We start from the raw sequence: 9,305 nt of genomic DNA, 5'->3' as shown, positions 1-9,305 counted from the left end.
TTCAGAAAGCCAAGAGACATATGAAAACATGCTCAAAGTCACTAATCATCCGAGAGATGCAAGTCAAAACAACAATGAGGTACCATCTCACACCTGTCGGACTGGCTATCATCAACAAATCAACAAAGGACAAGTGCTGGAGAGGATGTGGAGAAAAAGAAACACTCATGCACTGCTGGTGGGAATGCAGACTGGTACAGCCACTATGGAAGATAGTATGGAGTTTCCTCAAACAGTTAAAAATGGAACTCCCATTTGACCCATTGATCCCACTGCTAGGAATATATCCCAAGAAAACAGAAACACCAATCAGAAAAGATATATGCATCCCTATGTTCATAGCAGCACAATTTACCATAGCTAAGATTTGGAAACAGCCTACATGCCCATCAACAGATGAATGGATTAGAAAACTGTGGTACATCTACACAATGGAATACTATGCTGCTGTAAAAAAGAAGGAATTCTTACCATTTGCAACAGCATGGATGGAACTGGAGAACATTATGCTAAGTGAAATAAGCCAGTCAGGGAAAGAAAAATACCACATGATCTCACTCAGTTATGGATAATAAAGACCATTATAAACTGATGAACAAAAATAGATACAGAGGCAGAGAAGCATTAAACAGACTGTCAAACTACAGCAGGAAGTCTGGGGAGGGTTGGCAGGGGCTGGGGTGGGGGGTAAGAGATCAACCAAAGGACTTGTATGCATGCATATAAGCATAACCAATGGACACAAGACACTGGGGGGTATGGGAGGCTGGGGAAAAGTCAAGGGGGAAATAAAAAAGAAACAAATGTACTACTCTTTGTAATATTTTAAGCAATAAAAAAATGTTAAAAAAAGAACACATTGGAAGGAATACACAGCAGATTAGGGGAAGCTGAGGATCGAATCAGCGAATTAGAAGACAGGTTTGAAAAAAATCACTCAATCAGAGAACCAAAAAGAAAAAAACAATTTAAAAATAGGAGGACAGGCCCTAGCTGGCTTGGCTCAGTGGATAGAGCGTTGGCCTGCAGACTGAAGGGTTGTGGGTTCGATTCTGGTCAAGGGCATATGCCTGGGTTGTGGGCTTGATCCCCAGTAGGGGCATGCAGGAGGCAGCCGATCAATGATTCTTTCTCATCATTGATGTTTCTCTCTCTCCCTCTCCCTTCCTCTCTGAAATCAATAAAAATATATTTTAAAAAACCCAAAACCAAATAAACCAGGAGGACAGGTTAAGGGAGCTGTGGGACAACGTGAAATGTAACAATATTCAAATATCAGGTGTGCCAGAAGAGGCAGAAAGGGAGAAAGGGATAGAGAACGTGTTTGACGAAATAATGGCAGAAAATTTCCCTAAACTGGTAAAGGAGAAAGTCACACAAGTTCAGGAGGCACAGAGAACCCCAAGCAAGAAGAACTTAAACAGGCCCATGCCCAGACACATCATAATTAAAATGCCAAAAATTAAAGCTAAAGATAGAACCTTAAAGGCAGCAAGAGGGAAAAAAAAACCCTGTTACCTACAAAGGAGTTCCCATAAGGCTGACACCTGATTTCTCATCAGAAACTCTGTAGGCCAGAAGTGAAAGGGATTACTATATCCAACAAGGCCATCATTCAAAATAGATGGTCAAATAAAGAGCATTACAAGAAATGCTAAAGGGAATGCTGTAATGAGAAGAAGAAACCGAGAGAGAAACCTAGCCATACAGAATTAAAATGGCAATAAATGAGTACCTATCTAATCTAATAAAGAGAAACATGCAAATTGACTGCACCTCTGCTACGCCCCAAACCATGCCCACCAGCCAATCAGAGCGACTATATGCAAATTAACCCAACCAAAATGGCGGCCGGCAGCCACAGAGCTGGAGCAAGCAGGAGGCTTGGTTGCCCTGGCGATGGAGGAAGCCAAGCTTCCTGCCTGTCCTGGCTGGCGTGGCCTCCACTCAAGGCAACAACGTTTCAATTATAGAAGATAAATAAATCCCAGATACCTGCTTCCAGTCAGCCTCCACTGGGAGCTTGGGTAGCTGGGGGCTGTGGCCAGCCTGCAAACAGCCATCAGCCCCTCACCCAGACTGGCCACGCACCCCAGCAGGACCCCCCTCCCTGAAGGGGGTGTGGCCAGCCTGGAAACTGACCTCAGCCCCTCACCCAGGCTGGCCAGGCAGTCCAGTGGGGACCCCCACCCTGAAGGGGGTGTGGCCAGTCTGAAAACAGCCCTCAGCCCCTCACCCAGACTGGCAGGCACCTCAGCGGGACCCCCCCTGATCCGGGACACCCTTCAGGGCAAACCAGCCAGCCCCCACCCATGCACCAGGTCTCTATCCTATATAATAAAAGGGTAATATGCAAATTGACCCTAACAGCAGAACGACTGGGAATGACTGGTCACTATGACACCACTGACCACCAGGGGGCAGACACTCAATGCAGGAGCTGCCCCCTGGTGGTCAGTACGCTCCCACATGGGGAGCTCTGTTCAGCCACAAGCCAGGCTGCCAGCTGCCAGTACAGCGGTGGTGGTGGGAGCTTCTCTCGCCTACTCAGCAGCACTAAGGATGTCCGACTGCAGCTTAGGCCTGCTCCCCGCTGGCAAGTGGACATCCCCTGAGGGCTGCCGGGCTGCCAGAGGGATGTCTGACTGCCAGCTTAGGCCCAATCCCCCAGGGAGCGGGCCTAAGCCGGCAAGTGGACATCCTCCGAGGGGTCCCAGACTGCGAGAGGGCACAGGTCGGGCTGAGGGACCCCCTGAGTGCACAAATTTTTGTGTACCGGGCCTCTAGTCAATAATAATTCTAAATGTAAATGGACTAAACGCTCCATCAAAAGGTGTAGAGTAGCTGAATGGATACAAAAACATGACCCAACTATATGCTGTCTACAAGAGACCCACCTCAAAACAAAAGACTCACACAGGATAAGAGTGAAGGGGAAAAAAAAATTTTTCCATGCAAATGGAAAAGAAAAAAAAAGCTGGAATAGCAATACTCATATCTGACAAAATAGACTTTAAAATGAAGGCCATCAAAGAGACAACAAAGGTCACTACATAATACTAAAGGGATCGATCCAACAAGAGGATATAACCCTGGTAAATATATATGCACCAAAATAGGAGCACCTAAACATATAAAAAGACTTCTAGATGACAGACATATAGACCAATGGAATAGAACAGAGAACCCAGAAGCCGAACCAAACCATTACACACAATTAATATTTGACAAAGGAGGTAAGAGCATATGAGGGAGTCAAGACAGTCTCTGCAATAAATGCTGTTGGGAAAATTGACAGATATATTAAAATTTGTAAAAAAAATCTTTTAAGACGTTCTCACTGAGATGAAAATTCAAATGACAATGAGGTATCACCTTTGACCTGTCAGAATGGCTACCATCAACAAATCAACAAATGACAAGTGCTGGCGAGGATGTGGAGAAAAGGGAACCCTCGTACACCGCTGGTGGGAACACAGACTGGTGCAGCTACTATGGAAAACAGTATGGAGTTTCCTCAAAAAATTAAATATGGAACTGCCATTTGACCCAGTGATCCCATTTCTAGAAATACATAGTAAGAAACCCAATTCACCAATCAGAAAGAATGTAGGCACCCCTATGTTCATAGCAGCACAATTTACAATAGCTAATGGCTGGAAACAGCCCAACTGCTCATCAATAGATGAGTGGATAAGAAAGCTGTGGTACATTTACACCATGGAATACTATGCATCTGCGAAAAAGAAGGATCTCTTACCTTTTGAGACAGCATAGAGGGACCTGGAAAAAATAAGCCAGTCAGAGAAAGACTTGTATCACATGATCTCAGTCATATGTAAAATCTAATGAACAAAATAAACTGATGAACAAAATAGGTCCAGAGACATAGAAGCATAGAACAGACTGCAGAATCTCAGAGGGAGCCTCAGAGGAAAGGGAGGAGAGAGTGGGTGGGAAGAGATCAACCAAAGAACGTGTATGCATATATGCATAACTGTGGACACTGACAATAGGGTGGCGAAGGCCTGGTGTGGGAGGTGGGAGCAAGCTACAAGCGGTCAAAGGGGAGAAAGGGGGACATATGTAATACTTTCAACAATAAAGATTTAATTAAAAAAATTTTCTAACTCTGCCGATACAAAGGAAGAGAGATGTTAACTTAAACATTTTCCGCTTCTTTCCAGGAGCGAGGTTGAGCCTATTAATTTCGAGGTCAGGAGATGGGAAGGAAAATCTCTAGCGAGCAGCTTCTAGCGACTCCGCAAAGTCTGGGGCCTGAGAAGCGGCGACGAGGAAGAACCCCGCTAAGGCAGGAGCGTGTTGCAGAAGGAGGAGCAAGAGAGGATGCGGGCCGCCTGGCAAGTGCAAGCACACACCTGCATCATCTCTGTCCGGGGAATTCTGGGGAGAAAACTAGACCAGTGATTTCTGCAGTTTTGTGGGTTTGGCACTTGAAACTATTCCATTCATTACTAAGGAAAGGGTCCCCCCAGGAAGGTGAAGGCCAGGTGGACATTTGTAGTGACATTAGTATAATGGGTGTTCTTTCACTTCACGTTAGTTCTGTGCACGCCTTCCCGGCAGATGGGAAGATCCTTGACGGAAGGAGCCACACTGCGGTCCCAGAGCCTTGCCCAGGGCCAAGAGCCAGAGCAAAACAGACTCAAAGTGATCAAATACAAATACACATTCACAAAACAGATCCCACTCTAACACGGAAACGTTGCAAGGAAAGATCATCGGGTGGGACTCCTAGGCAGTAACAGGCTGGTAGACGAAGAATCCAAGGAAAGGAGTGAGGGGGTCCTAGTATATGGGGGCAGGAGAAGGTCTGACTTCGGGTGGTGAGTGCATAGTGCAATGCACACATCTTGTAACAACATAGAATCCCCACCTGAAACCTACATGTGCATGCTGACCAATGGCACCACAATCCATCTGATTAGAAAAATAAAGAGAAAAATATAAGACAAGGAGTGACTGGCCAGCTGGGAGCTGCTGAGACAGCCGGAGCGGCACTGCCCAATAGAAATGTAAGGGAGTCACATCCTCAATAGCCAGCTTTCCAGCAGCCACATTAGAAAAGTAATAAGAAACAGGTGAAATTAATTTAATATATTTTACACCAAATAAATCCGAAATATTGTTAATTAAGCACCAACCAAAAGTATTAACAGGATAATATGTGTAAATATGTAATGTACTTTAAAAACGTAGTGGTTCCAGGAATGCAGACTGGTGCAGCCACTGTGGAAAGCAGTATGGAGTTACTTCAGAAAATTAAAAGTGCCCTGGCCATCGTGGCTCAGTGGTTAGAGAGTGGGCCCCGAGAACTGAAAGGTTGCTGGTTTGATTCCAGTCACGAGCACATACCTGGGTTGCAGGTTCCCCGCACAGGTCCGGGTGCATGCAGGAGGCAACCAATTGATGTGGCGCTCTCACACTGATTTTTTTTTTCTCTCTATTTCCCCTCCCCCTTCCACTCTCTCTAAAATCAATGGAAAAAATATCCTCCAGTGAGGATTAACAACAACAAAAATTAAAAGTGGAATTGCCTTATGACCCAGTGATTCCTCCTCTGGGAAATTAGCCCCTGGTGCTCCCCTGCTCTCCTCAGTCCCCTCTCCCTCTGTCCCCGCTCCTTCCCAGCAGCTACCTGCCCGCAGGCGGCTAACTAGGAGGAAATGTCCATCCCAGCCCTAGTGAGGCCCCTGCAGGGGTGAGCCTTTGGGATCAGGGCCTCCTTTCTCCTAGTGCCCCAAGGGTGACGTACTCCCCAAGTCTCTCGTGGAGCTGGGCTGGCCCAACGTCCTCATCTGCATCGTGGATAATATCCCCCCCATCACCTGGCTGTACAGTGGTCAGGCAGTCATTGGGGGTCGGGGGGGGCGGACCGCCAGACCACTTGTTCTGCAAGTTCCACTACCTGATCTCACGCCCTCAACAGAGGATGCCTGCTGGGCACCTTCGGGGCACCCCAACGTCCTCATCTGCATCGTGGATAATATCCCCCCTCCCCCATCACCTGGCTGCACAGTGGTCAGTCACCGCGGGGGCAGGGGGAGGGAGAGGGGGGCCAGCCAGACCAGCTTCTGTTCCCAGCCAGACCACTTGTTCTGCAAGTTCCACTACCTGACCTCACGCCCTCAATAGAGGATGCCTGCCGGGCACCTTCGGGGGGATTGGGGCCTGGAGCCTCTTCCCTGCCCCCCTCCAGTCCCCATTTCCTTTACTCCAGAATCCCTCACTGCACCGTGACCTTCCTTTCTCTCCCAGAGGCCCAGTGCCTCCCCCGCTGCCAGACACCAGGTAGACTGTGGTCTGTGCCCTGGGCTGTGACCGGCCTTGGGCTTCCTCACAGCACCGTCCTCACAGCACAGGCACATGCTTGTCCAGCACCCCCAGGGGCAGGCCTGGGGCTCTAAGGGGAACGGCCGAGTCTGAGCAGGATGAGGCTGGAGAACCAGGCACTCCGTGGGGAGGAACTGGCCGGGGAAGGGTGATATGGGCGGGTAGAGGGCAGGGCACAGAGCAGAGGTGGGCCAGGGGGAGTGAGGGGAGGTGGCCTCAGAGGAAGGACCCCAGAATGGTGTGTCATGTGGTTTCCTCCCGTAGGTAATGGCCCTTCTGGAGAAATGGGTGTGGGAGACACCCTACGGGTCCCTCGAAGTCTCTGGTAGCCCCTGCCTGCTCCGCCACAGCCCAGTGCAACCCCTGTGCTGACCTTGAGTGGGACCAGCCTCTGTCCCATAGGTGTCCTCCTGCTTGTCCCCAGGACTCATGGCAGGACTCGCGGGGCACCAGCTAGCAACGCTTCCCACCCCAACACACACACACAGTACACATACACACGCACACACAGACACACAACACACACAGTACACAAACACACACAGACACACACAGTACACATCCTTGAGTGGGACCAGCCTCTGTCCCATAGGTGTCCTCCTGCTTGTCCCCAGGACTCATGGCAGGACTCACGGGGCACCAGCTAGCAACGCTTCCCACCCCAACACACACACACAGTACACATACACATGCACACACAGACACACAACACACACAGTACACATATACACACAGACAGACACAGTACACATACACACACAGTACACATACACATACACACAGGCACACAACACACACAGTACATAAACACACACAGACAGACACACACACAGTACACATACACACAGGCACACAACACAGTACACAAACACATACACACAGACACACAGTACACATACACACACAGACACACAACACAGCACACACACAAAACACACACACACATGCATGCACACACAATATACATACTACACACAGTGCACACGCACACAAAATACACATACATGCACACACACACATACACAACTCACACAGTACACATACACACAACACACACACAGCACACATACACACAGACACACAGATACAATACACAGACACAAGCACATACACACAGACACACAGTACACATACACACACAGACACACAACACAGCACACGCACAAAACATACACACATGCATGCACACACAATATACATACTACACACAGTGCACACGCACACAAAATACACATACATGCACACACATACACATACACAACTCACACACTACACATACACACAACACACACATACACACATACACACAGACACAATACACATACACAAATAATACACACAGCACACACATACATAGACAAACATAGATGCACACACAGGACACATACACATGCACACACAGACACAACACAGTACACATACACACTACACACACACCACACAGCACACACACATACACACAGACACACAACACACACAGTTCACATACACACTATACACACTGTACACACACATACACACACACAAAACAGTACACATACACACAACACACAGTACACACACACATACACACACACAACACACACAGTACACATACACAGACAACACATATGCACACACACACAGCACACACACAGAGACACAACACACACAGTACACATACACACTACACACAGACACACAGTACACACAGACACACTGCGCACACACACAACATACACAGTACACATACACATACACACAAAATACACACACTACACACATACACACAAGCATGCACACACAATATGCATACATACCAACACAGAGAACACATACACATACACACAAAATACACACATACATGCACACAAAGTATACATGCACATGCACACAGACACACAACACACACAGTACACATACACACTACACAGACACAGTACATACACACACACCACACATACAAAGTACACACATACACACACAACACACAGTACATACATACACAGATACATGCATGCACATACAATATGCATACACACTACACACGCGTGCCCACACAACACACAGTACACATACACAACCAACACACAGTACACACACACATACACAACACATACACATACACACACAACACACAGTACACATACACACTACACAGACACAGTACATACACACACACCACACATACAAAGTAAACACACAGTACACACATACACAGATACATGCATGCATACACAATATACATACACACTACACACACGTGCACACACAACACAGTACACATACACAACACAGACACACACACTACACACACACTGCACACATACACACAGACAGAACACACAGTACACATACACACTACACACAGTACACACACACACCACACACAGTACACATACTACACACACATACTACACACACACAGTACACACACACACACATAATACACAGTACACATACACACAGACACATACAGAAACACAACACACACAGCACACATACACATACACACAGTACACACACAACACACACAGTACACATACACACATACACAAACACACAACACATAGCACACACAGACACACAGTACACATACACACAGCACACATACACACTACAGACACACACCACACATACATGCACACACCACACACATGTACACACCGGTGCATGCAATACACATGCACATACATATACACACTACACGCGCGTGGACACACAAACACACACATTACACACCTGCACACACACTACACGTACAAGCACACATACACACTACAGACACATACCACACATACATGCACACACCACACACATGTACACACCGGTGCACGCAATACACATGCACATACACATACACACTACACGCGTGTGGACACACAAACATACACACATTACACACCTGCACACACAATACACGTACGCACAACACACATAATACACACGTGCATGCACACATGCATACACAT

This window comes from Myotis brandtii, unplaced genomic scaffold (assembly GCF_000412655.1).
Source record: "Myotis brandtii unplaced genomic scaffold, ASM41265v1 scaffold2561, whole genome shotgun sequence".
NCBI lineage: Eukaryota > Metazoa > Chordata > Mammalia > Chiroptera > Vespertilionidae > Myotis > Myotis brandtii.
The sequence above is the reverse complement of the archived record's forward strand: the minus strand, read 5'-3'. Positions refer to the sequence as shown.